The sequence below is a fragment of the Gorilla gorilla genome, chromosome 1 (assembly GCF_029281585.2).
Source record: "Gorilla gorilla gorilla isolate KB3781 chromosome 1, NHGRI_mGorGor1-v2.1_pri, whole genome shotgun sequence".
Taxonomy (NCBI): domain Eukaryota; kingdom Metazoa; phylum Chordata; class Mammalia; order Primates; family Hominidae; genus Gorilla; species Gorilla gorilla.
The window spans coordinates 146,932,365-146,959,591 of record NC_073224.2 but is presented as its reverse complement, the minus strand read 5'-3'; the positions used below and the strand labels follow the sequence as shown (position 1 = coordinate 146,959,591).

The 27,227-nt window shown below is 44.1% G+C and overlaps 1 protein-coding gene across 6 annotated transcripts in view; it reads left to right on the top strand.

Moving 5' to 3' along the window:
• Nucleotides 1-3,159: 3,159 nt before the first annotated feature.
• Nucleotides 3,160-27,227, top strand: part of LOC134756357 (putative uncharacterized protein FLJ44672) — a 32,182-nt gene continuing 8,114 nt past the window's right edge. Inside the window, exons 1-11 of one of the 6 annotated variants that reach the window (XM_063696949.1) lie at nucleotides 3,160-3,633; nucleotides 5,785-5,843; nucleotides 6,931-7,458; nucleotides 11,931-12,053; nucleotides 13,689-13,805; nucleotides 14,144-14,340; nucleotides 15,185-15,249; nucleotides 21,734-23,765; nucleotides 23,994-24,050; nucleotides 24,144-24,402; nucleotides 25,148-25,342. The gene's annotated coding sequence lies outside the window, so the exon portion shown is untranslated. Of the gene's footprint in view, nucleotides 3,634-5,784; nucleotides 5,844-6,930; nucleotides 7,459-11,930; nucleotides 12,054-13,688; nucleotides 13,806-13,864; nucleotides 13,942-14,143; nucleotides 14,341-14,462; nucleotides 14,619-15,184; nucleotides 15,250-21,733; nucleotides 23,766-23,993; nucleotides 24,051-24,143; nucleotides 24,403-25,147; nucleotides 25,343-25,378; nucleotides 27,180-27,227 lie in introns of those variants that run through there. The other 5 variants (XM_063696950.1, XM_063696953.1, XM_063696956.1 and 2 more) reach the window with 5 other exon arrangements.

The following is a 27,227-nucleotide window of genomic DNA, read 5'->3' as shown; positions in this document are numbered from 1 at the left end:
AAAACACATTACTACTGAGATTTGACTGAAATGTTTGAATAGTGTTAAATGGTGCCATGGACACTGCAGATACCACTGCTTTTCTTATGATTCTTAATTTTGGGATTAAGACATCATGCGACTCACCTATTGCGAGGAACTTTAGTTATTAGGTTCCCATAAACCCAGAGAATCCTATTTCTCTTCTTGGTGATATATAAAACAGAACTTTAGGTGCCCACAAAACCATGGCTTCTTCACTCACTTTTCCCCTACAAAATGAGTTCAAAAAGAAAGGCGAATGCAAAGTATATATTCTGCCAGGCATTATGCCATTTGTTTTATATATGAAGTATCACATAATCCTCACAATAATCTCATTGTGCATATTTGACAAATGAGAAAATTGAGGCTTGGAGTAGTTAGTAACTTAACCAAAATCACACAACTGGCAAGTTGGCAGGGTGAGATCCAAACATAGACCTGCCTAACTTCAAGGTCTGGGCTATTCTACTAGTTACAGCACTCAGAAAAAGACAAGGGTTTCTTATGTCAGCTGGGCAAGAAGTGATCAGTAAATATTTTATCCAGGTGCCCATAAAAATTAGAGGCCAATGCAAAGGAAGGAATTACAAATTATAAACAAGATCAATAGAAATTAGGGAGATACAGATTTCACAGGTCATGGCAGAAACTAGGTGAGCTCTGGGGGTGGGAGGTGGCGTTTGTAACAGGCTAGGGAGGAGCATGTGGGCAGAGAATGAGGTCCTGTCAGGACATAGGCAGAGAACTGTCTGTCCATCCCATCCTGCTGCCTTTAAATGGGTGTGGCCTGCCTGTGCAACACCTTCCAAAGAAGTGTATGAACATCTCCCAGGTATCAGTTTCTGTGAAATTAATCCTGCTACCCTACTCAATCTTGCTACCCCAGATCTCCCTCCTCTCACTCTGTCCACCTTGACCAGTACTGAGCCCCTTTGTCCTGATGACCCATTTGGACACACTTCTCTGGTTTAGACTGGCTCTCGATTTTGGCCACAGTTGTAGAATTTGCCTTCCACTCTATAGCCTCCAGGCCTGCGAAGAGATAGCCCTGCTTCTGGGTCTGCCTTCCATTTGCCTAAAGGAGTCAGGCCAATCTCCCCGCATGGAAAAGGGGTCTGACCCAGGTCTGACCAGGTATATGAAAGTCAGGTCAGAAGTCAGGCAAATAAGTGAGAGCTGGAAAAGCCATGTTATCAAAGCAAGAAATTAAGCGAATGAACAGTCAGGAATGACCATGGAACCCCCAGTACTGTGAGTGACCCAAGGAAAAGTTTTTGAGGAATTATATGGACTTTGGAACCCTGTAACTTTACTGTTAAAGATGAACAGGAATTAGTTTTCACAAATTGGTTTTAATAAAACTTATTTTCATACATCTTGGCTGATTTGCTTTGTGGTGGGAGGAGTTAGTGTCAGTGTACTAAGTTGTCCATAGAGAGATTTTCTGAGGTTGCTGGTGGAAGTTTAAAGCAAATAAAAGAAAATGTACCCAAACCCTGTCTGTGTGAGCATCTCTGACACAAGACATATGGAGTGAGCTGTGTTGTATGTAACTGGCCAGTTACATACATGGCACCTATAAGTCCTGGAGAGCCATACAGCCAGGGGATGAAGCCAGGCAAAATCACTCTAGCTTTGGTCCAAAATTTGATCCCAAATCTCTTTTGGTCTCCTGCTCCGCTGAGCTGTGCTGGAAATCATAGAAACTACAGAAGTCTCCTTTATCTTTCTGCTCTAATAGGAGAGGCAGGCCCAAGCTTTTCCCTCTAGGTCTCCCCTTTGCTGGACCTCACCCCTGTCATCAGCCCCTTCCCTGACCCTCATCTGACTCCCAGGCCTTCCAAGGGCAAAGGAGCCATGGCAACCTGTAGGCCATCTAGCCACACAGCTGCCTACGGTGTCAAGAGAGAGCAGTGTGAGGCTACCCAAAAGGGAGCTGAGAGCCAGAGGGTGAGTCCCTTTGCTTCTCCCATAAACAGATGCCTAAATGACATGGAGATGCCCAACAAGTCTAGCGGGATGGGAACTTGTGGAATTCCTAAATACCCCTAGACACTCCCCGGAGACTTCTAGAAACACTGCTGTGGAGTTGGGAGGGAGAACACTGTAGTGGGGTAGTCATGAATAGGTGGGGATCATCGCCTCACAAAATGTGTATAAAAATGCTCATTTGTACTTACAGGCTAGAGGCCTGTGGATATTCAGATTTCATGAAAGAAATGGAAGATATTTGCGGGCTCTTCTCAACTTTTCCTTTTAGAGAGAATTTTGGTCTGTCACCCAGGCTGGAGTGCAGTGGCGCCATCATAGCTCACTGCAGCCTTGAACTCCTGGGCTCAAGTCATCCTCCCATCTTGGCCTCCTGAGTAGCTAGGACCACAGTGTGAACCACCACACTCGGCGATTTTGTGTGTGTGTGTGGTAAAGATGAGGTCTTGCTATGTTGCCTAGCCTAGTCTTGAACTCCTGGCCTCAAGTGATCCTCCTGTCTGGGCCTCCCAAAGTGCTGAGATTACAGGCATAAACCTGGCCCTTCCTCAACTTTTTGAATTGAGTTCATGTAAAGGAGGGACAGAGGAACTTTGTTAATTTCATCAGCCCCACGGAGTAATACCATTCGCGACAATTATAAAAAGTGAAAACCCCACTTATTTCCACCTCATGTGACAATATTCCAAAGAATCTTGAAATCGGGCTGATCCATTTCAACTTGACCCAATTCTCTATGCATATGATATGACATTCTCCACTTTCATACCCAGAAGTAAGAGTTTCTCTAGTTTAAAATAATAAAGATAGAGAGATTTACGAATGGTTAGGTTTCTAAGTTCTAGGTAGCAATTTCCTCTTCTAGAAAAATAAGTTCTAGTGGTATTTACCTGTGTTTCTTAAAGGGTTGTATTTTTTTAAATGGGATTAATATATTAATGGTGTTCATATATAGTACTAATATGAATACATTAGACCTGTGCTTCTCAGGAATTTCACAGAAATTTCACAATGTCTGCCTTCTGGGTTCAAGTGATTCTCCTGCCTCAGCCTCCTGAGTAGCTGGGACTACAGGCGCCCGCCACCATGCCCTGCTGTTTTGTATTTTTGGTAGGGACGGGGTGGGGGTGGGGCTAGGGAGGGGGGTTTTGGCTGTGTTGCCCTGAGCTCAAAGCGATCCGCCTGCCTCTGCTGCCAAGGTGCTGGGATTACAGGCCTGCACCACTGCACCCGGCTGCTGTAAAGTCTTATTTCACACAGCTGAGACATGTTTTAGGAAGTTTGCTAAAAGACCCCTGGAGACCGCCTCATTGTGACCTCCCTGTTATTGTGTTTAATTTGATTGAACTTTTCTGCCCTCCTGCTTTTCAGCTTCTCTAATAGTCTCCCATTAAACCAATTCTAAGAACCACCAAAAAGGGGAAATTTTTTCTTGAAAGCAGTAAAATGATATGGACTGTTAGAATGTAAAATATATGAAATCAGTCATTATACGTTAGTGCTGCTCTGACATAGGGACGTATTATTGAGAAGCAACTTTTGTTTGATTTTCAGAGAAATGGAATCGTCGTATCGCTGATCTACATAAACAAACTGAAGAATTGTCTGAAAGAAAATATGGTATGTCTAAACTGGAAAAGTCCTGTAATCTTATGTTCATGGGCGTTTACACAGTGGAGTTACTGTTCATCATGGGGGTACCGTGGACAAGCCCAGGGCTGCCGGCGAGTCATGCCATCCTTACACGTTTCTCCTTGTAAGGTGCTTTGTAGTGTCTACACACTTTGTTTTTAGATTGCTGCAAAACTGAGGAAAAGTTGTATTTCTTTAGTTATTAGTTAGCATTTCTTTTAAACTTTCAGTATGGAGATTGGAAATTTATTTACATATTTATTGCAAAGCCCTGGATCTTAGGGATTTCATTGAATTATTTATTTATTTTTTTTGAGACGGAGCCTCACTCTGTCGCCCAGGCTGGAGTGCAGTGGCACGATCTCGGCTCACTGCAACCTCCGCCTCCCGGGTTCAAGCAGTTCTCTGCCTCAGCCTCCCGAGCAGCTAGGATTACAGGCACCAGCCACCACGCCTGGCTGATTTTTGTATTTTTAGTAGAGACGGGGTTTCATGATCTTGGCTAGGCTGGTCTTGAACTGCTGACCTCCTGATCCACTCACCTCAGCCTCCCAAAGTGCTGGGATTACAGGTGTGAGCCGCCATGCCTGGCCAAATATTATTTTTTTAAATGAATTGTTTCTCTTAGTCTGCTTTGTTAAATTTGGAATTCATCTGGGCGCGGTGGCTCACACCCGTAATCCCAGCACTTTGGGAGGCCAAGGCAGGCAGATATCTAGGTCGGGAGTTCGAGACCAGCCTGACCAACATGGAGAAACCCCGTCTCTACTAAAAATACAAAATTAGACGGGTGTGGTGGCGCATGTCTGTAATCCCAGCTATTCGGGAGGCCAAGGCAGGAGAATCGCTTGAACCCAGGAGGCAGAGTTTGCGGTGAGCCGAGGTTGCACCATTGCACTCTAGCCTGGGCAAAAAGAGCAAAACTCCATCTCAAAATAAATAAATAAAATGTTCAGTACTCACCAAGGTGCCCCTATTGTCTCTACTTTTATCTTGATGCATCACTGAATTGATTTTAGATTTCAAATTCATCATTGCCCTGATACTATTCTATCCTGAAGCCACCTTTATATAGTGATGAAAGAAATTAGCGATTTGTTATTATCCTCTCTCTGTTGGTATACATCAAATGCTCACCTAAAAAGAGCAACAACCAGTGGAAAACATGATGTTTTTATTTGGGTGACTATTTACTTGTAACCTACTAGCAAGCTATAAAATTGTATGATATGCAGAATTTTAACTGAATTGCTTTAAGTGAACATTTAAACATGATAAACAATATTTATGGTATTTATGTTAATGTACTTAAAATGAACATTTTTCTTCATTATGAGTAATATAACCTACTCCTCAATGAAAACCTAGCACTAAATTTGCTAATGAATTCAATAACATTTCCATAATATTTTTAGTTACATGCTTAAGGTTCTCTTAGTGTTTCTCCCACTTTTTAATAGCTTATGCCTTTTTCACCTTTGGTTTTTTTTTGGTTCATTTTAAAGCAAAAATCTCACAACATGTGATATCTGGAAACACTGTAACCTAGTGGTAAGACCATAGGCCCTGGGGACACAGGCTGGCCACGTCTCTTCTCCTGTCTGAGCTTTAGTATCCTCTTTTGTGGTCATGAGAACTGAAGATCTGTCCCGAAGATTTGATAAGATAGTAAAGTGCTTCACATAATACCAGACATATAAATACACAGTAAATGCTTCCTCCTTATATTTTTATCGATTGATTGATTGAGACAGAATCTTGCTCTCTTGCCCAGGCTGGAATGCAGTGGTGTGATAATGGTTTCTGCAACCTCCACCTCCTGGGTTCAGGCAATTCTCCTGCCTCAGCCTCCCAAGTAGCTGGGATTACAGGTGCCTGCCACCATGCCCAGCTAATTATTGTACTTTTAGTACAGACGTGGTTTTACCATGTTGGCCAGGCTGGTCTCGAACTCCTGACCTCATGATCTGCCTGCCTCAGCCTCCCAAACTGCTGGGATTACAGGTGTGAGCCACTGTGCCCAGCCTGTCTTTTCTCTTCACACCCGCAGTTCATGATGAAATATTAAATATGTACTAGTGGATATTACTTTGCTGAATATTGCCTAGTGAATATTAAGTATTTATTCTCACCTTTCAGACATGAACTTATGAATTCAACAGGTGAAGATTTGCAACTTGATAAATCAGCTTTGTGAGGTACGTCTTCAGTCTTAAGTCAGATTAGAAGATTATGTGAGGTAATTAACACTTAACATTGATTTAATGGTAGCTTCCACATGAAATAGTATGCCTCTAAGTATTAATTATGTCCTAGGACAGGAGAATTCATGTTATCAAAATTCTCATACTCTCTAGAACAATAAACTCATTTTCTTTTTATTAGTAAATATTGCATTTATGGGTAGACAAAACTGAACGAACAATATTTGTTCTACTTTTGAGATGCAAGATTCATCTGGCGTAATGCATTGAACAGGTTATTATTGAAGTCTACACCACTCAACTGAATAAGCATTCATCAAATGTCCATGATATGCAGGACATAAGTTTTCTTTTAGAGTATGGAACCATGCATATTATCTTTTAATTAGATGATTTAGTTAGATATGTTTTTAAAGAACTAGAAATATAATTGATTTTCTTGTTTTGGCTCTGGAGTGGAGTGGGGACGAAACAGAATGGATTCACACTGTTTAGATTTACTAAAATGGAAGGATTGCAGCAAGATCATATCCCTAGTCTCCCCATAGCAAATGTCACCTGCTAGCTGTTTTTTTTTTTTTTTTTGGAGGTTGAAGTTTTGTTCTGTCGCCCACGCTGGAGTGCAGTGGTATGATCTCAGCTCATGGCAAGCTTACCTCCTGGGTTCAAGCAATTCTCCCTGCCTCAGCCTCCTAAGTAGCTGGAATTACAGGCCTCTGCCACCACGCCTGCCTAATTTTTGTATTTGTAGTAGAGTTGGGGTTTCACCATGTTGGCCAGGCTGGCCTTGAACTCCTGACTTCAGGAGATTCACCCGCCTCAGCCTCCCAAAGTGCTTGGGATTATGGGTGTGTCACTGCACTTGGATTTAATGGGATATTTCACTACAGACTTTGGTAAACAGAATATTAGCATTTTTGGTGTTCTTTTTATTTTACTCATACTATTTTTCTTTGGACTCAATCACAATAACAGAATTAAAGATCAAAGTGTAAAAGTTAAAGACCAGTACAGATTCAATAATTATTCTTTTCTACATACTGTGTTTAAATGATATGCCTTTTTCTTTTTGTTCTTATAGCTCGAGCTGTAAAAGCCAAAGGTCCGGTGATGATCCCATACCCTTTTTTCCAGTCTCATGTTGAAGATTTTTATGTAGAAGGCCTTCCCAAAGGAATTTTTTTTTTTTTTTTTTTTTGAGATGGAGTTTTCACTCTTATCGCCCAGGCTGGGGTGCAATGGCGCAACCTTGCTGGTCACTGCAACCTCTGCCTCCTGGGTTCAAGAAATTCTCCTGCCTTAGCCTCCCAAGCCGCTGGGATTACAGATGCCCACCACCACACCAGGCTAATTTTTGTATTTTTAGTGGAGATGGGGTTTCACCATGTTGGCCGGGCCAGTCTCGAACTCCTGACGTCAAGTGATCTTCCCGCCTCGACTCCTGACATCAAGTGATCTTCCCGCCTTGGCCTTCCAGAGTGCTGAGATTACAGACGTGAACCCATGCCTGGCCAGGAATTTTGTTTTTTAGGAAGGCTTTCTACTAATGGAATTCCTGGCCTTGAGAGAATGTTACTTTCGAAGGAAAGGATTTTTTTGTTATTAAAAGGTAAGATTCCTGGATTCTTATTGGACTGTTATCTCTGTTATGAGTAATCTATCTTTAGTCATTCACCACTAGGGTTGTATTTAATTAAGTCTGAGTTATTTTATGGTGGTTTTGTTTTGTTTTGTTTTGTTTTTACTGAATTTTGTTCTCATTGCCGTGGCTTGAGGGCAATGACGTGATCTCAGGTCACCACATTCTCTGCCTTCCAGGTTCAAGCAATTCTCCTGCCTCAGCCTCCTTAGTAGCTGGATTTACAGGCATGCGCCACCATGCCTGGCTAATTTTTTGTATTTTTAGTAGAGATGGTGTTTCACCATGTTGACCAGGCTGGTCTAGAACTCCTGACCTTGGGTGATCCACCCGCCTCGGCCTCCCAAAGTGCTGGGATTACAGGCATGAGCCACTGCGCCCAGCCTGGGCCTGCTTCTTTCTCTTTTTCTTTTTTTTTTTCATTAGCAGCTTAAAATTGGTGCCTTATTCAGACACAAGCAAAAGGACATTAGCCCAGCTTTGGAAATAGGTGAGAGCCCATCTATGATTTTCCTAGTTTCTCCTCCCCCTTTGCTTTTTGCTCTCTTGTTAGTATATTAATTGTTTTCACTCTCTGAATCTTTTTTCCCCATTTCTTTGGCAGACATTTTTACTTGTCTTGGAAGAGTAGGTGAAGAGCTGTTTTTAGGACTCTTTGAAAGGGTACAGTATGGGTGACAGTCTTGGCTAATGGTAACATCCAGGGAGCTGGGGTCAGCGTGAGCTGGAATCAGTTCAAATTAGCAAAGCACTGGCACTCAGTGGCAGGAATACAAGTGACTGCAAAGTGTTAAACACATCTGGAAAGGGATACTGACATCATCCTCAGAATCTGTGGGGAGTTCACATAGCCAGTTAAGACCCATTCCTCTTTGACCCTATAAAGATTCTTTAAAGAATAATACCCTTAGTGGTTTTCTAGCCAGCTTGCCTGCTCATTTATCTTTGAGGACGACATGCCTTGTGGAGCTCCGCAGGCCCCAGAGGGGTATGGATTCTGCATTTAAAAGTGCTGAAGCTGAGAGATTGGGTCTTGGTGGACCCCGAGAGTTCTGTTTCTCCTCTACTCATTGTTCCTTTTTTTCCCAACAGCTGGCATTGCTGTTTAAATGGGTTGTTCTTTGCTGTTTTAAGTTGTTTCATAGTGGTGTGTCAGGATTTGGGTTTTCTTAATACTTTCCAAGCTGGTGACTTGAGTGGTGGTTAGGGAGGAAATGTTTTAGGGCTGTTCTGGAGCTATTGAGGTCAGGTGTCTAGATACTCCCAGCTTGTCTGTTGAGGAGAATGCTGTTCTCATTGTGCTGCCTTTGGTGGTGCTGTGTGTGGCTCTTTAGATGTGGGTGGAGGTGAGCTGGGGGAGTTAATGAGATCATTTTTAGGTGCTTTTGATAAAGTAGCCTGCACTACAGGATTCACTGTGACTTTTTTCCTTAACCTATGCATTTCTCTCTGCTAGCTTTTGCTGTCTTTCTCATGCCTTTGATTTTCCCAGCTCCTCTTAGTTGAATTAACCTAAGTGCTCTGCTATGGTTTAAATGTGTCCCCCAAAGTTTATGTGCTGGAAACTCAATCCTCAATGCAACAGTTGGGATGTGGGGCCTAATAAAATAGCCTTCATGAATGAGTTAATGTTGTTATTGTGGTAATAGATTAGTAATCACAGAGTGGGCTTATTATAAAACAGAGTTCAGCCTCTTTTGCCCTCTTGCTTTCTTGCACTCTCTTTTCCTTCTGCCTTCTGTAGTGGGATGATGCAGCAAGAAGACCCTTTCCAGATGCAGGCCCCTCAACCTTGGACTTCCTAACATCCAGAACTGTTAAGAAATAAAATTTATTCCTTTCCTTTCCTTTTCTTTCTCCTTTCCCTTCTCTTCCCTTTTCTTCCCTTCCCCTCCCTCCCTCTCTCCCTCCCTCCCTCCTTCCCTCCCTTCCTCCTTCCCTCTTTCTCTCTTTCCCTTCCTTCCTTTCCTTCCCTCCTTCCCTTTTTCCCTCCTTCCCTCCTTCCTTCCTTTTTTCTTTCCTTCCTTTTTTCCTTTTTATAAATTATGCAGTCTGTGGTATTCTTTTATAGAAGCATGAAATGGACAAAGACTCCATTTTCAAGAGCAAGCACTTTTATAGTTTCTGAGCGAATTATGACTGCAAAGGAAGTTCTATAGGTAGCCTCAGATCCACTACCTAGGAAGCATGCTACCAAGCAGACCTAGGATCTAGGATTTGATCAAGTGCTGGGCAACATGATACCTCTGCAATTTAGCACTTCCCTATATACCTCCAGTTGGCTCAGCCCATTAGGGCTAAAACTACCCCTCATATCCTGGTGTCTCTTGTAGGCAGAAGCCTTGCCTAAACCCTAAGCTGCTTGGCTCACATTCTGTCTTGTGGTTTTTTTGTAGGGGGTTCAAATATACACAAAAGAAATATGTTGAACCTCCATGCACCCAACCCACAGATTAAGCAGTTACCTCCATTTTTCCAGATTTGTTTCGTCTGCTTCAATCTCCTTAAAAATTTGTTTGTACAGGAAAGACTGAATAAATAGCTAATTCTCCACCCTACCTCTCATCTTAAGTCACTTTTCAGAGTAGTAAGTTAGTGACCTAGTAACCTTCCCTCTAATGACCAGTAGTTTTTTTTCTGAATACCATTATGAACTCATAGATTATTGTTTGCATTTTATGTATTTCAGGCCATTGCAGTCTTTATTGTTTTGGATGCTTACATTGTCTCATCTAGGTTAATAATTATCTCTTCAAGTTGACTTTCATGTCTTTTTGACGTGATCCTGTTGGACTTTGATGGCTTCCTTGCTTTCTGGCAAAAAAGATGTTCCAGGATCAATATACTGCACCATACATGGAGTCAGCCATTTCTCTAGGGAACCTTGATTCCTTTTAGTAGAGAACACAGTTTGAGGTCTTGGACTGAATGACTTTTGTGAACCTCCTCTCCTGAGACTACAGCCTGCATCCCTGCATGTAGCCCATTTGGAGCTCTTGCTGGGCACCAACAGATCTCCTAAAACTGCTATATAGTTCTGCCTCACTCTTACAAAGATTCATCTCTTGAGAGTTTTGTGCTCTACCCCCAGATGTGGTCTTTCTGGTTCTGAAGGTTTTGCTTCAGTCACCCTGAATTTTGCCAGCCCTATGCATGCTGTACTTTGGATTGCCAACTTGCCCTCACTGAAGCCAGTTTCTCTGGTTAGAATAGTTGCCCAAACCCATGCCTAATACTCTAGTAAACAAGGTTCTACCTAAGTTCATCAGCCTCCCTAAGTTCTGGAATTACAGGCTGCCACCATGCCCAGCCTTCACCAACATTTGCCATTATCTGTTTTTTTTTTCCTTCCTTTATACCTTAAAGCAGTATAAGAACAAGTGTCTTCAATTATAGGAAACAGTATAATCCCAGGGCATTGGGAGGCTAAGACAGGAAGATGTCTAGATGCCAGGAGTTTTTTTTTTTGTTGTTGTTGTTTTGTTTTTGTTATTGTTGTTGTTGTTTTTGACAGAGTCTTGCTCTGTCACCCAGGGTGGAGTGCAGTGATGGGGTCCACTGCAACCTCCACCTCCCAGGTTCAAGTGATTCTCCTGCCTCAGCCTCCCGAGTAGGTGAGACTACAGGTACACGCCGCTACTGCCCAGCTAATTTTTGTATTTTTGATAGAGTCAGAGTTTCACCATGTTGGCCAGACTGGTCTCGAACTCCAGACTTCAGGTGATTTGCCTGCCTTAGCTTCCCAAAGTGCTGGGATTACAAGCATGAGCCACCATGCCCAGCCTGATGCCAGGAGTTTTAGACTAGCCTGGGCAACATAGCAAGACCTTGTCTCTACAGAATATTTAAAAATTAGCCAAATGTGGTGGTGCCTGTGTATAGTCTCTCTCCCTCTCTCTCTTTTTTTTTTCTTTCTAACTTTTTGTGACATGGTCTGGCTCTGTCACCCAGGCTGAAATGCAGTGGTGTGATCATGGCTCACTGCAGCCTGAAACTCCTGGGATCAAGTGATCAATCCTCCCACCTCATCCTACCAAGTAGTAGGGACCACAGGTGTATGCCACCCAGGTCTTGCTATGTTGTCCAGGCTGGTCTTGAGCTCCCAGCCTCAAGCAATCCTCTCACCTTGGCCCCCCACAGTGCAAGGATTACAGGTATGAGCCACCATGCCTGGCCCCTACCCTGCCTACTGAGAACCAAAAGAAGGACCCAAATTCTCCTTAGCTCAACTCGAGCCATTTCCTGATTGCTTCATCAGCAAGGAGCTGGTTATTGGGCTGTCCAGGCCTCCCAAGCAGCACAGAAATGAGGTGAAGGAGTTTTCCTGTTGCTCCACTCTGTAAGGAGTTGGAGGGTGATGTTTACTCACTTGCAGAGAGAGATGCCTTGTAGGCACCTCAGGATGGAGAGGACCCTGATTCCAATGTCCTTTTTTTCTTCAGAAACAGGACCTTGCCCTGTCACTCAGGATGGAATTCAGTGGTCCTATCATGGCTCATTATAGCCTCAAACTCCCAGGCTCAAGCAATCCTACCATGTCAGCCTTCCCGTAGCTGGGACTACAGGTAAGCATCGTGACACTCAGTGAATTTTGTTTTTATTTTGTTGTAGAGATGGGACCTCAGTATGTTGCCACGGCTGACCTTGAACTCCTGCACTCAAGGGATTTTCCTGCCCTGGCCTCCCAAAGTATTGGTATTACAGGCATGAGCCATTGTGCCCACCGTCTCTGGTTCTTAACCTTCTGCCTCCCTCTTCCAGTTTTAAAGAATGCTTGTAATTACATGGGCTCTCCTAGACACTCCAGGATAATCTTGTTTTAAGGTCAGCTGATGAGCAACATTAATTTTATCTGCACTCTTAATTCCCCCTTCCTATGTAATTGTGCTGTGTAACATAGGACATGAGCAATTGGTGGTGGTGGGGGTTATTACTTTGGCCACCACAGTAACTATTTTATGCCAGGTACTCAGCTAAGCACTGGTGAATTAAGCATGAATAACACACACTCCCTAATCTCCATCCATTCATGGGAGGAGCACTTCACCTGCCATGCTCCTGAGAATCTCAGGAGCCAAAGAAGTCCTCTATGAGGAGGTGATGCCAAAGCGGACAAGTGACAGAGGAGTCGAAGCTAGCTAGGAAGAGAGTAGAGGTTTAAGGGGAAGCATATTATAAGCAGAGGATATTACCCACTTCAGAGAGTCCCAGAGGAGAAAGAGTGTGTGTTCAAGGGGCAGATGAGGCTCAGTTGGACTCCATAGCAGATGAAATGGAGAGGGGCAAGCAGTGAGGCTGCCTTGCAAGGCAGGGCAGAGCAGGGGCTGTTAAGGAGTTTGGACTGAATCCCTGAGGCAAGGAGAAGTGATGTAAATGGGGGAGTAACATGATGAGATTCATGGATTAGAGACATGGCTCAGGCTGCTATGGAGAAGGCACCAGGGAGAGCAGATGGCTCAATGGGTGTGCAGGAGACCTCTCCCTGAGTTTAGGGAGAGGTTTTTAAAACAGAAGAAGTTTGAGTAATTTAAATGATGATGGGAAAGAGCTAAAAGTGGGGGATAGGTTAAAGATACAGGAAAGTGGGAGGAAGAACCGACAAGTGAGGTTCCAGAGAGGGCAGGAGAAGAGGAGATTCCCATAGGGGGATTAACACTTTCTTTTCTTTTTTCTTTCTAAGACAGGGTCTCACTCTGTCGCCCAGGCTGGAGTGCAGTGGCACAATCTTGGCTCACTGTAGTGTAGACTTCCCAGGCTCAAAGGATTTCTCCCACCCCAGACTCCCAAGTGCTGATCCTCTGTAAAAATTAATACCTTTTTTTTTTTTTTTTTGAGATGGAGTTTCACTCTTGTTGCCCAGGCTGGAGTGCAATGGCGCTATCTCGGCTCAGCGCAATCTCCACCTGCCGGGTTCAAGCGATTCTCCTGCCTCAGCCTCCCGAGTAGTTGGGATTACAGGCATGTGCCACCATGCCCAGCTAATTTTGTATTTTTAGTAGAGATGGGGTTTCTCTATGCTGGTCAGGCTGGTCTCGAACTCCTGACCTCAGGTGATCTGTCTGCCTTGGCCTCCCAAAGTGCTGGGATTACAGGCATGAGCCATTTTGCCTGGCCAAAATTAATACTTTTTATATTAAATTTACATATATATATATATATATATATATATATATATACACGTTTTTTCTTTTTGATACCAGGTCTCACACTGTCACCCAGCCTGGAGTACAGTGGCACAACCTCTGCTCACTGCAGCCTCCACCTGCCAGGCTCAAGCAATTCTCCTGCCTCAACCTCCCGAGTAGCTGGGATTACAGGTAAGTGCCACCACACCCAGCTTATTTTTGTGTTTTTTGTAGAGACGAAGTTTCGCCTTGTTTCCCAGACTGTTCTCAAACTCCTGAGCTCAAAGCAGTCCACCCACCTTGGCCTCCCAGAGTGCTGGGATTACAGGTGTGAGCCATCTTGCTCATTCTAGTTTAAACTTTTGAGTGGTTTGTGTCTCCTGATTGGACTCCTACAAATACAGAATTGATGCTAGGAAGGGTAACAGGAGATAGACGCACACAGATGGGATTTGGGAATAGGTTTGGTTATCCAAGGAGCAGTGCTGAGCTCCTTGCTAATGGGAATATGGGATGCTGGTGATTTCCAGGAAGTGAGCTCACAATGACTCAAGCTGCCACATACTGTTGATTGTGAAATGCCAGTTGAAGCATATGTCCTGCGAGCTTAGGGGTGCTACAAGTTGACCACTGCAGCAGTAAAGATGACTCTGAAGAATGGCGTGGGATGGATCCTTTCAAATGCACTTGAGCAGCGGTCTCCAACCACAGGGCCACAGAGCTGGAGGTGAGCAGCAGGCGAGTGAAGGGAAACTTCATCTGTATTTCTAGCCCCTCCCATCGCTTGCATGACCACCTGAGCTCCATGTCCTGTCAGACCAGCAGCAGCATTAGATTCTCATAGGAGCACAAACTCTGTTGTGAAGTGTGCATGTGAGGGATCTAGGTTGTGTACTCCTTATGAGAATCTAATGCCTGATATTCTGTTACTGTCTCCCATCACCCCAGATGGACAGTCTAGTTGCAGGAAAACAAGCTCAGAGATCCCACTGAGTCTACGTTATAGTGAGTTGTAGAATCATTTCATTATATATTACTATGTAGTAATAATAGAAATAAAGTGCACAATATATGTAATGCACTTGAATCATCCTGAAATTATTCCCTCACTCCCAGTCTGTGGAAAAATTGTCTTCCACACATTCACTCTGTTTTTTGGTAGAGGCAGGGTCTTAATATATTGCCCAGGCTGATCTCAAACTCCTGGCCTCAAGTAATGTACCTCTCTCAGCCTCCCAAAGTGCTGAGATTACAGGCATAAGCCACCACCCTCAACCAAGACTTTCTTAAACCAAATAAAAATTAAGTGAGATTACTTGAGCCCAGGTGGTCAAGGCTGCAGTGAGCCTGATTGCACCACTGCACTCCAGCCTAGGTGACAGAATGAGACTGTCTCAAAAAATAAAATAAAATACAAATTAACCCTTTATGACATTCCCAGTAACTTCCTAAGTGTTCCCCACAAGTCTTTGAATTCTGTTTAATTTTCACATAACATTTAAGACATTTAAGAACTTATGTCTGTCTGTGTCATCCCTTTATGTCAAAAGATGTCTTTTTGTCACTTCCAGCTGGATCTACCATGAAGGACTTCTGAATCCAGGAAGAGAGACTGACTGGGCAACATGTTATTCAGGTACAAAAAGATTTGGACTGTAACTTAAAAATGATCAAATAATAGTGCATGCATCAAGTGCAATGGGAAGCTCTTCTGGAGAGTGAGAGAAGCTTCCAGTTAAGGTGACATTGAAGCCAAGTCCTGAAAGATGAGGAAGAGTTGTATGAGAGTGGGGAGGGAAGGGGGAGGTGGAGGGATGGGGAATGGGCCGGGATGGGATAGCGCAAACAGCCCGGGAAGGGAAACCAGCACTATACAGACCTGAACAATGAAGATGGCATATTTTGTTCAGGGAATGGTGAATTAAGTGTGGCAGGAATGCTTTGTAGACACAGTAATTTGCTTGTATGGAATTTTGCCTGAGAGACCTCATTGCAGTTTCTGATTTTTTGATGTCTTCATCCATCACTGTCCTTGTCAAATAGTTTGGAACAGGTATAATGATCACAATAACCCCAAGCATAATATTTCATTAATTCTCACAGAATCACATGTAGGTGCCATAGTTATCCCCATTTTATGAATGGAGTGATGAAGCCTTAGGAATAATGAATGATTTGTGCAGGCTCACCTGGATATTAAGACTGAGTCAAATGTTGGGTCTGGTCTGACTTTAATGTTTGCTTTGTTCACGAGCACCACATATTGCCTCTCCTATGCAGTTAAGCAGGTAGGTGACAGAAAAGCCCATGTTTGTCTCTACTCACACACTTCCGACTGAATGTATGTATGGAGTTTCTACACCAAATTCTTCAGTGCTCTGGATATTAACTGGGTATCCCATGACTTTATTCTGACACTACCTGGAGTTAGCACAGACCCCACAAGTTAGGGGCTCAGTCCCACAAGGCCATCCTCACTTCAGATGCCAATGGCAAGTCCTAAGTTGTCACCATACTTTTGACCAACCTGTTACCAATCGGGGGTTCCCATAACTGTCTTCTTGGGTTTAATAATTTGCTAGAACAGTTTATGGAACTCAGAAAAACAGTTTATTTTCTTTTTTTCTGAGAGAGGGTCTTATTTTGTTGCCCAGGCTGGTGTGCAATGGTGCAGTCATAGCTCATTGAAGCCTTGATTGTCTGGGTTCCAGTGGTTCTCACACCTCAGCCTCCCTAGTAGCTGAGACTACATGCCTGCACCAACACATCTGGCTAGTTTCTTTTATTTTTTGTATAGATGGGGTCTTGTTGTGTTGGCCAGGCTGGCCACAAATTCCTGGTCTCAAGTGATCCTCCCACCTCAGCCTCTGAAAGTGCTGGGATTACAGATGTGAGCCACCACATCTGGCCAGTTCATTTCCTATTACTGGTTCATTGTGAAGGATACATCTCAGAAACAGTCAATGAAAGAAACGTGCATGTTGGATGCAGTGGCTCATGCCTGTAATCTCAGCACTTTGGGAGGCCAAGGTGGGAGGATCGCTTAAACTCAGGAGTTTGAGACCAGCCTGGGCAACATGGTGAAAACCTGTCTCTATAAAAAATTAAAAAATAATAATAATAACCGGTGTGGTGTTGTGCACCTAGAGTTCCAACTACTAGGGAAGCTGAGATGAGAGGATACCTTGAGCTGGGGACTGGGGAGGCTTAGGTTACAGTAAGCTGAGATTGTGCCACTGCACTCCAGCTTGGACAAAAGAGCCTGATCCTGTCTCAAAAAAAAGAAGGATACCCAGGGCAAGTTAAGTTCGGAGGGGCACAGAGCTCCCATGCCCTCTGTTGAACATGCGACCCTCCCATCATCTCCTGTGTCCAGCAACCCTGAAAGCTCTGCAAACCCCTTTCAGGGTGTTTATGGAGGCTTTATTATGCAAGCATGATTGATAAAATCTTTGGCTGTTGGTGATTAAGTCAGTCTCCAGCCCCTCTTCCCCCTGGAGTTCAGTGCATGAGGCTGAAAGTTCCAAGCCTCTTACCATGTGGTTGCGTGGTAATCAGCCCTCCTCTTGAAGAAATTTAGGAGCTTGCAGTCTCCCAGTCATCTCAACAACATCCCCAAATGCATTCTTACCATGCTGGAGATCCCAAAGTTCTTAGAGGCTCTCGTGTTAGAAACCTGGGACCAAGACCAAATATTAAAACAAAAGATGTTCCTGTCACATCTATCACTGAGGTCTTTGTAAGAGCTTTAGAAGCTCTGTGCCAGGAACCAGGGACAGAGATTAAATATATATTTCTTTTCTTTTTTTTGAGACAGAATCTCCTGTGTCATCCAGGCTGGAGTGCAGTGATGTGATCATAGCTCACTATAGCTTTGGCCTCCTGAGATCAAGCAATCCTCCCATCTCAACCTCCCAAGTAGCTAGGACTACACATGCATATCACCCATGCCCAGCTCATTTTTGTAGAGTCAGAGTTTCACCATGGTGGCCATGTTGGCCAGATGGGGTCTTCTTTTGTTGCCCAGGCTGGCCACAAATTCCTGGGCTCAAGTGATCCTCCCACCTCGTCCTTGTAGAGATGAGATTGAGTTATGTCGTCCAGGCTGATCTCAAACTCCTGGGCTAAATCGATTGTCTCACCTCAGCCTCTCAAGGAGCTGGGACTACAGGCGCATACCACCATGTCGGGCTAATATTTATTTTTATTTTTTTCTAGAGGTGGGGGTCTCACTGTGTTTTTCATGCTAGTTTCAAACTTCGGGCCTCAAGTGTTCCTCCTGCCTTGACCTCCCAAAGTGTTGGGATTCTGGGTGGGAGCCACCATGCCCAGCAATCACAAGGGTCTTTATAAAAGAAAGACTAGGAGATTCAGAATTGGAGCAGGAGATGTGGTGATGAAAGCAGAGGTAAGAGAGGGAGATTTGAAGATGCTTCACCTCTGGCTTTGAAGATGGAGTCAGGGGCCATGATCCAAGGAATGGGGGTGGCTTCTAGAAGCCGGAAAAGCCAAGAGAACATATTAGAGTCTCCAGAAGGAATGCAGCCCTGCTGACACCTTGACTTTAGCCTTAATAGACCTAGTTTGGGTTTCTGGCCCCTAGAACTGTAAGATGGTAGATTTGTGGTGTTTTAAGCCACTAAATGTAGGAAACTGCAAACTATGTTGCAGCAGCAAGAAGAAATGAACATGAAGCCAGGCATGATGGCTCATGCCGGTAATCCCAGCACTTTAGGAATTTAGGCAGGAGGATCACTTGAGGCCAGGAGTTCAAGACCAGTCTGGGCAACATAGTAAGACCTTGTCTCTACAAAAAATGAAAAAATTGGCCAGGCGTGGTGGCTCACGCCTGTAATTCCAGCACTTTGGGAGGCCGAAGCGGGCAGATTACCTGAGGTCAGGAGTTCGAGACCAGCCTGGCCAACATTGTGAAACCCCGGCTCTACTAAAAATACAAAAATTAGCTGGGTGTGGTGGCACGCACCTTAATCCCAGCTACTTGGAAGGCTGAGGCAGGAGAATCACTTGAATCTGGGAGGTGGAGGTTGCAGTGAGCCGGGATCGCACCGTTACACTACAGCCTGGGCAAGAAGAGTGAAACTCTGTCTCAAAATAAAATAAAATACTAAAAAATTTAGCCAGGCATGGTGGCATGAACCTGGAGTCCCAGGTACTCGGGAGGCTGAGGTGGGAGGATCGCTTGAGCCTGGAAATTTGAGGTTGCAGTGAGCTGTGATTTCGCCACTGCACTCCAGCCTTGGTGACAGTGAGATCTTGAAAAAAAGAAAGAAGAAAGTAAAGAAAGAAGAAATGAGCATGGTGGGCATGGGGACAGATGGCAATGTTAAATAGAATGGTCAGGGGTGGCCTCCTAAGTGAAAATTGAGTAAAGATTTGAAGGAGGGGAAGGAGGTGGCCAAGGTGCTGAGGGAAGAGGATTGTAGGCAGAAACAATAGAATAAACTGTCTGAGGTGTGTCTCTGGCTCTGGAAGGAGGCCCATGGAGCAGATGGAGAGAGGAAGAGAATTAGGGGAGGGAGCCAGGGAGTTGCTGGGTGGGGATCAGTACAGATCACATAAGCCCTGGGAGGTTATTGGTGGGGCTTTGGCTTTTACTCTGACTCAGATGGGAACTGCAGGAGGGTTCTGAGCAGAGAGGCGACATGATCTGTCTCCCGATTTAAAAGCATTCTCTGGCTGCTGAGTTGAGAAAGACTGTGGGAAGATGTGATAGAAGCATGGGGGCCAAGCTTTGGCAACATCCAGGCGGGAGATGATGGTGGTCCTGACCAGGGTCGTGGTGGTGTTGAGAGATGGTCAGAGGGGAGAAGTAGGGGAGGAGGCCAGGGAGTTGCTGGGTGGGGATCTTTAGTAGATGTCGAAGACAATCAACAGGATTTCCTGACAGACTGGATATGGGGTGTGAGAGAAGGCAGGGGTCAAGGTTGAATTTGATTGTTACTGAAATTATTAAGTAATTTTAAAAAACACTACTGCCTTTCCCAATCCTACCAAATATGGGATGCTAGATTAAAGAAATCTCTTCAGGCTCATTGCAACGGCTCATGCCTGTAGTCCCAGCTCTTTGGTAAGCAGAGGTGCCAGTATCTTTTAAGGGCAGGTGTTCAAGACCAGCCTGGACAACACAGCAAGATCTGCTCTTTACAAAAATATTTTTCAAAATTAAATAAATGTAGGTAGGCATGGTGATGTGTACTTGTAGTTTCAGCTACTCAGGAGGCTGAAGTGGGCAGATCTCTTGAGGTCAGGAGTTTGAGGCCAGCTTGGGCAACATAGCAAGAACCCTCACTTTACAAAAAAATTAAAAAAATAACCAGGCATGGTGACACTCAACTGTACTACCAGCTACTGGGGAGCTGAGGCAGGAAGATGGCTTGAGCCCAGGAGGTCGAGGCTGCAGCGAGCTGTAAATGCACAGCTGCACTCCAGTCTGGGTGACAGAGCAGTACCTGTCTCACAGTACAAATAAAAATACAAGTAAAATAATATCTCAAGTCAGAGCCTTTTGGCTCTGCAGCCCTTGCAATCCCTCAGCCGTGCAGTGGGGTTTGCGTCGCTGGGAATGAGGAGACCCCTGCCCGGTGTTGTTGCCTGACTAATCAGTGTTTTAAAACATACATGAATTGGGGTGGGCGCAGTGGCTCACACCTGTAATCCCAGCACTTAGGGAGACCCAGGCGGGTGGATCACCTGAGGTCAAGAGTTCAAGACCAGCCTTGCCAACATGGTGAAACTCCTTCTCTACTAAGAAAATACAATAATTAGCTGGACATGGTAGTGGACGCCTGTAATCCCAGCTACTTGGGAGGCTGAGGTAGGAGAATCACTTGAACCTGCGGGGCAGAGGTTGCAATGAGCTGAGATTGAGCCACTTCACTCCAGCCTGGGCAAGAGAACAAGACTTTGTCTCAAAGAAAAAAAAGTATTATATCAACATGTAATGGTTTTATTATTAATATGTAATGAATATTAAATATTTTTAAAATCTTATATCAACATGTAATGGCTTTAATATGTGATGAATAATATTTAAAAATTTGGGTCTTATTTTCTAGTTTTCATATAATTATCTACAGAACGAAATAGTCTTAGAGATCTTCAATAAAGTTAAAAAAGGTAAAGGGATGTTAGACCCCAAAAGATTGAGAATTTCTAGTTTACAAATATTCAGACTAAGCCACATACAACTTGCTACTTGAACTATTTTTTTTCTTTGTTTTTTATTTTAGGAGATGGGGTCTCACCCTGTCACCCAGGCTTGAGTACAGTAGTGCTATCACAGCTCACTGCAGCCTTGAACTCCTGGGCTAAGGGTACTCCTACCTGAGCCTCCTGAGTAGCTAGGACTGTAGGTATACATGACGATACTTGACTAATTTTTAAATTGTTTTGTAGACATGGGGTCTCACTTTGTTGGCCAGGCTGGTGTCAAACTAATGGCCTCAAGTGACCCTTCCACCCCTGCCTCCCATCCTAGAGGTATGTGCCACCACAATAAGCACTTGTTCAGTTTTCTAAAGAAAAAATTTCTAAAGTAAGGCTGTGGGATGATGGCAGGAAGATAAAAGAAAAACAGAAGAATAAGTTAAAATGACTTATTCACACATATTCTTTTGACAGCAAGAAGAACTTTTAGTATATACATTCCTTACAAACAAACAAACGGCAGGTAAACAATGTTGTATAGGAACTTCAACACACACTGTACAATATTCCCACTTTGCTGACATAAGTTATGGAAATTTCGTGGTTTACTTGAGTGTCGCTACCAGTGTTTTGCTTCTCTGATGATTTTTATCAACTTCCTCATCTGTTAACTTCTCTCCAAGGTATGTCATGTCACGACATACTGCCGCTGCAGGAACATGGCCAGTGTCTTCCTATTAAACATGTAGAATGCTTTCCTAATTTCTCTTTTTACTCTCTGTCTTTGTGTTTTGCATTTCCCTTACTTTTATTGTCAGAAACTCCAGAAAGTCAGTCGTACTAATTTATCACGATTTGCTTTATTAATTTATACTTTGCTTATATGGAATTTTGCCCAACAGACCTCATTACAATTTCTAACCTGTTTTATTTTGTTTTTTTTTCTGAGACAGGGTCTCCCTCTGTTGTCCAAGGCTGGAGGGTAGTAGTGCTATCGCAGCTGACTGCAGCCTCAACCTTCCAGGCTGAAGCGATCCTCCCATCTCAACCTCCCACGTGGCTGAGACTACAGGTGCTTGCCACTATGCCCAACTAATATTTGGAATTTTCGTATACGTCGATTCCAGAGGGGTGACAGCAAAACATGAGTAAACATGGATTTTGGTATATGCAGAGATGGGGGGCTGGAACTAATTCTGTATACTGAGGGACGGCAACTGTATATGTTTTTACAATTACGCTGTAGGATACATACTGTTGCATAGCCTTGAAAATAATAATTTTTAATTGAGTGGAATAATAATAATAATATTGCTAAAAGTAGCAGCTGGTCAGGTGTGGTGGCTCACACTGGTAATCGCAACACTTTGGGAGGCTGAGGCAGGAGGATGGCTTGAGGCCAAGAGTTTGCAATAGGCCTTGGAAACAAAGGGGGAGTCACCATCCCTACAGAAAAATACATGAATTAGCCTAGTGTGGTGGCATGTTCCTGTAGTCCCAGCTACTTGGGAGGCTGAGCCCAGGGAGGATCACTTGAGCCCAGGGAGGCTGAGACTGCAGTGAGTCATGATCAGGCCTCTGCACTCCAGCCTGGGTGACAGAGTGAGACCCTGTCTCAAAACAACAAAAAAGTAGCAGCTAACATCAACTGACCTTTTATACCAGGTGCCTATTGATGCCATAGTTTAATTTCTTAGAACTGTTTCTTATTTCACTTACCAACTCTGTCTTCAGTTACTCCCAGATTTTTACTGTGTGTGTACAGATGACCTTTTGTTTAGATTGAATTGTCTCCCCAGAAGTAAGATTACTGTGAGTCATGGTGAATGGACATTCTCATTACCCTTGATGTAAATTGACAGGGTTTTGGGTGCCTCCCAGCTATAATCTTAGCACTTTGGGAGGCTAAGAGAGGAGGATTGCTTGAGGCCAAGAGTTGGAGGAGGCAGTATGGCAGTATGGTGAGACCCTGTCTCCATTATTTTAAAAAATTGACAGGCTTTACCCTGGAAGGCTTATACACAATTTAAACACCCCTCATAGTATAAGAAAGTGCCCATTTCACTGCACCTTTGCCAGCACAGGGTATTATAATTTAGTAAGTCATTTTTTGTTTGATTATTTTAAATAGACAAAAGACCTCATGTTACTTTACTTGTCACATTTCAACATCTTTCCTCAGCTTATTAGCTCTATTTCTTTTCTGTCTGTAAACGGTTGTTGTTGTTTTGTTCTTTGAGACAGGGTCTTGCTCTGTCACCAGGCTGGACTGTAGTGGCATAATCATGCCTCACTGCAGCCTTGACCTCCCAGGCTCAAACTTCAGCATTCCGAGTAGCTGGGACTACAAGTGTGCACCACCACTCCCAGCTAACTTTTTTCTTCTTTTGGATAGAGACAGGGTCTCACTGTGTTGTCCAGACCGGTCCCTAGCTCCTGGCCTTAAGCAATCCTCCTGCATTAGCTTCTCAAATTGCTGGAATTTCAGGCATGAGCCACCATGCCTGGCCTGGGCTAGTCCTGTATTCTCTAGAGTTCTCTTTACTTTGTGCTAGCCAATCTCTCATTATGCTGTTCACCTGTTATAATGAATAATTCTCCGTATTAAATTTTACCACTTTAAACTTTTGAGTGGTTTATGCTTCCTGATTGGACTCTGACTAATATGTTAGGAAGGGTCCCAGGAGATAAACCCACACAGATGGGATTTGGGCATAGGTTTGGTTTCCCAGGGGGCAGTGCTGAGCTCTTTGCCAGTGGGAAGTGGGATGCTGGTGATTTCCAGGAAGTGACCTCACAATGACTCAAGCTACCACTTACTGTTGATTGTGACGAAATGCCAGCTGAGGCACATGCCTTGGGAGCTAAGTGGTTGCTGCCCTTGACCACTATGAAGACTGGTGTGGGAAGGGTCGCTTTGGATGCACTTGAGCAGGGGTCCCCAACCTCTGAGCCATGGAGCCGTAAGGAGCCACACAGCAGGAGGTGAGTGGTGTCGAGTGAGGGAGTGAGGGAAGCTTCGTCTGTATTTACAGCCACTCCCCTTTGCTCACATTCCTGCCTGAGCTCCACCTTCTCAGATCAGCAGCAGCATTAGATTCTCATAGGAGAACGCACCGTGTTGTGAACCGTGCATGTGAGGGATCTAGGTTGCGCTGTCCTTATGAGAATCTAATACCTATTGATCTGTCACTTTCTCCCATCACGCTCAAGTGGGACCATCCAGTTTCAGGAAAACAAGCTTAACATGCCCACTGATTCTACATTATGGTGAGTTCTATAATTATTTTATTATATATTACAGTGTAATAATGGAAATGAAGTGCCTAATAAATGTAAATGTGCTTAAATCTTTTGGCCCAGCTCCTACCTCCCGGCAGCCTCGCCAGGCCCAGAAGTCTCTCCAGTCAGCCTCTACAGACCAAGCTCATGACTCACAATGGCCTATTTAGGCCCATACCCTACCTCACGGCAGTCTCCTCAGATGAGCCTACTGCCCCACAGCAGCCTCCACAGGCACAGCTCCATCGTTACAATGGCCTCTTAAGACCCAGCTCCTGCCTCCCAGCCTTCTCTCCAGGCCCTGAACTTTCTCCGTAAGTTCAGGTAGCTGGGACTGTAGGTATACATGATGATACTTGGCTAATTTTTAAATTGTTTTGTAGACATGGGTTCTCACTTTGTTGGCCAGGCTGGTGTCAAACTAATGGCCTCAAGTGACCCTTCCACCCCTGCCTCCCATCCTAGAGGTATGTGCCACCACAAGGAGCACTTGTTCAATTTTCTAAAGAAAAAATTTCTAAAGTAAGGCTGTGGGATGATGGCAGGAAGATAAAAGAAAAACGAAGAATAAGTTAAAATGACTTATTCACACATATTCTTTTGACAGCAAGAAGAACTTTTAGTATATACATTCCTTACAAACAAACAAACGGCAGGTAAACAATGTTGTATAGGAACTTCAACACACACTGTACAATATTCCCACTTTGCTGACATAAGTTATGGAAATTTCGTGGTTTACTTGAGTGTCGCTACCAGTGTTTTGCTTCTCTGATGATTTTTATCAACTTCCTCATCTGTTAACTTCTCTCCAAGGTATGTCATGTCACGACATACTGCCGCGCAGGAACATGGCCAGTGTCTTCCTATTAAACATGTAGAATGCTTTCCTAATTTCTCTTTTTACTCTCTGTCTTTGTGTTTTGCATTTCCCTTACTTTTATTGTCAGAAACTCCAGAAGGTCAGTCGTACTAATTTATCACGATTTGCTTTATTAATTTATACTTTGCTTATATGGAATTTTGCCCAACAGACCTCATTACAATTTCTAACCTGTTTTATTTTGTTTTTTTTTCTGAGACAGGGTCTCCCTCTGTTGTCCAAGGCTGGAGGGTAGTAGTGCTATCGCAGCTGACTGCAGCCTCAACCTTCCAGGCTGAAGCGATCCTCCCATCTCAACCTCCCACGTGGCTGAGACTACAGGTGCTTGCCACTATGCCCAACTAATATTTGGAATTTTCGTATACGTCGATTCCAGAGGGGTGACAGCAAAACATGAGTAAACATGGATTTTGGTATATGCAGAGATGGGGGGCTGGAACTAATTCTGTATACTGAGGGACGGCAACTGTATATGTTTTTACAATTACGCTGTAGGATACATACTGTTGCATAGCCTTGAAAATAATAATTTTTAATTGAGTGGAATAATAATAATAATATTGCTAAAAGTAGCAGCTGGTCAGGTGTGGTGGCTCACACTGGTAATCGCAACACTTTGGGAGGCTGAGGCAGGAGGATGGCTTGAGGCCAAGAGTTTGCAATAGGCCTTGGAAACAAAGGGGGAGTCACCATCCCTACAGAAAAATACATGAATTAGCCTAGTGTGGTGGCATGTTCCTGTAGTCCCAGCTACTTGGGAGGCTGAGCCCAGGGAGGATCACTTGAGCCCAGGGAGGCTGAGACTGCAGTGAGTCATGATCAGGCCTCTGCACTCCAGCCTGGGTGACAGAGTGAGACCCTGTCTCAAAACAACAAAAAAGTAGCAGCTAACATCAACTGACCTTTTATACCAGGTGCCTATTGATGCCATAGTTTAATTTCTTAGAACTGTTTCTTATTTCACTTACCAACTCTGTCTTCAGTTACTCCCAGATTTTTACTGTGTGTGTACAGATGACCTTTTGTTTAGATTGAATTGTCTCCCCAGAAGTAAGATTACTGTGAGTCATGGTGAATGGACATTCTCATTACCCTTGATGTAAATTGACAGGGTTTTGGGTGCCTCCCAGCTATAATCTTAGCACTTTGGGAGGCTAAGAGAGGAGGATTGCTTGAGGCCAAGAGTTGGAGGAGGCAGTATGGCAGTATGGTGAGACCCTGTCTCCATTATTTTAAAAAATTGACAGGCTTTACCCTGGAAGGCTTATACACAATTTAAACACCCCTCATAGTATAAGAAAGTGCCCATTTCACTGCACCTTTGCCAGCACAGGGTATTATAATTTAGTAAGTCATTTTTTGTTTGATTATTTTAAATAGACAAAAGACCTCATGTTACTTTACTTGTCACATTTCAACATCTTTCCTCAGCTTATTAGCTCTATTTCTTTTCTGTCTGTAAACGGTTGTTGTTGTTTTGTTCTTTGAGACAGGGTCTTGCTCTGTCACCAGGCTGGACTGTAGTGGCATAATCATGCCTCACTGCAGCCTTGACCTCCCAGGCTCAAACTTCAGCATTCCGAGTAGCTGGGACTACAAGTGTGCACCACCACTCCCAGCTAACTTTTTTCTTCTTTTGGATAGAGACAGGGTCTCACTGTGTTGTCCAGACCGGTCCCTAGCTCCTGGCCTTAAGCAATCCTCCTGCATTAGCTTCTCAAATTGCTGGAATTTCAGGCATGAGCCACCATGCCTGGCCTGGGCTAGTCCTGTATTCTCTAGAGTTCTCTTTACTTTGTGCTAGCCAATCTCTCATTATGCTGTTCACCTGTTATAATGAATAATTCTCCGTATTAAATTTTACCACTTTAAACTTTTGAGTGGTTTATGCTTCCTGATTGGACTCTGACTAATATGTTAGGAAGGGTCCCAGGAGATAAACCCACACAGATGGGATTTGGGCATAGGTTTGGTTTCCCAGGGGGCAGTGCTGAGCTCTTTGCCAGTGGGAAATGGGATGCTGGTGATTTCCAGGAAGTGACCTCACAATGACTCAAGCTACCACTTACTGTTGATTGTGACGAAATGCCAGCTGAGGCACATGCCTTGGGAGCTAAGTGGTTGCTGCCCTTGACCACTATGAAGACTGGTGTGGGAAGGGTCGCTTTGGATGCACTTGAGCAGGGGTCCCCAACCTCTGAGCCATGGAGCCGTAAGGAGCCACACAGCAGGAGGTGAGTGGTGTCGAGTGAGGGAGTGAGGGAAGCTTCGTCTGTATTTAC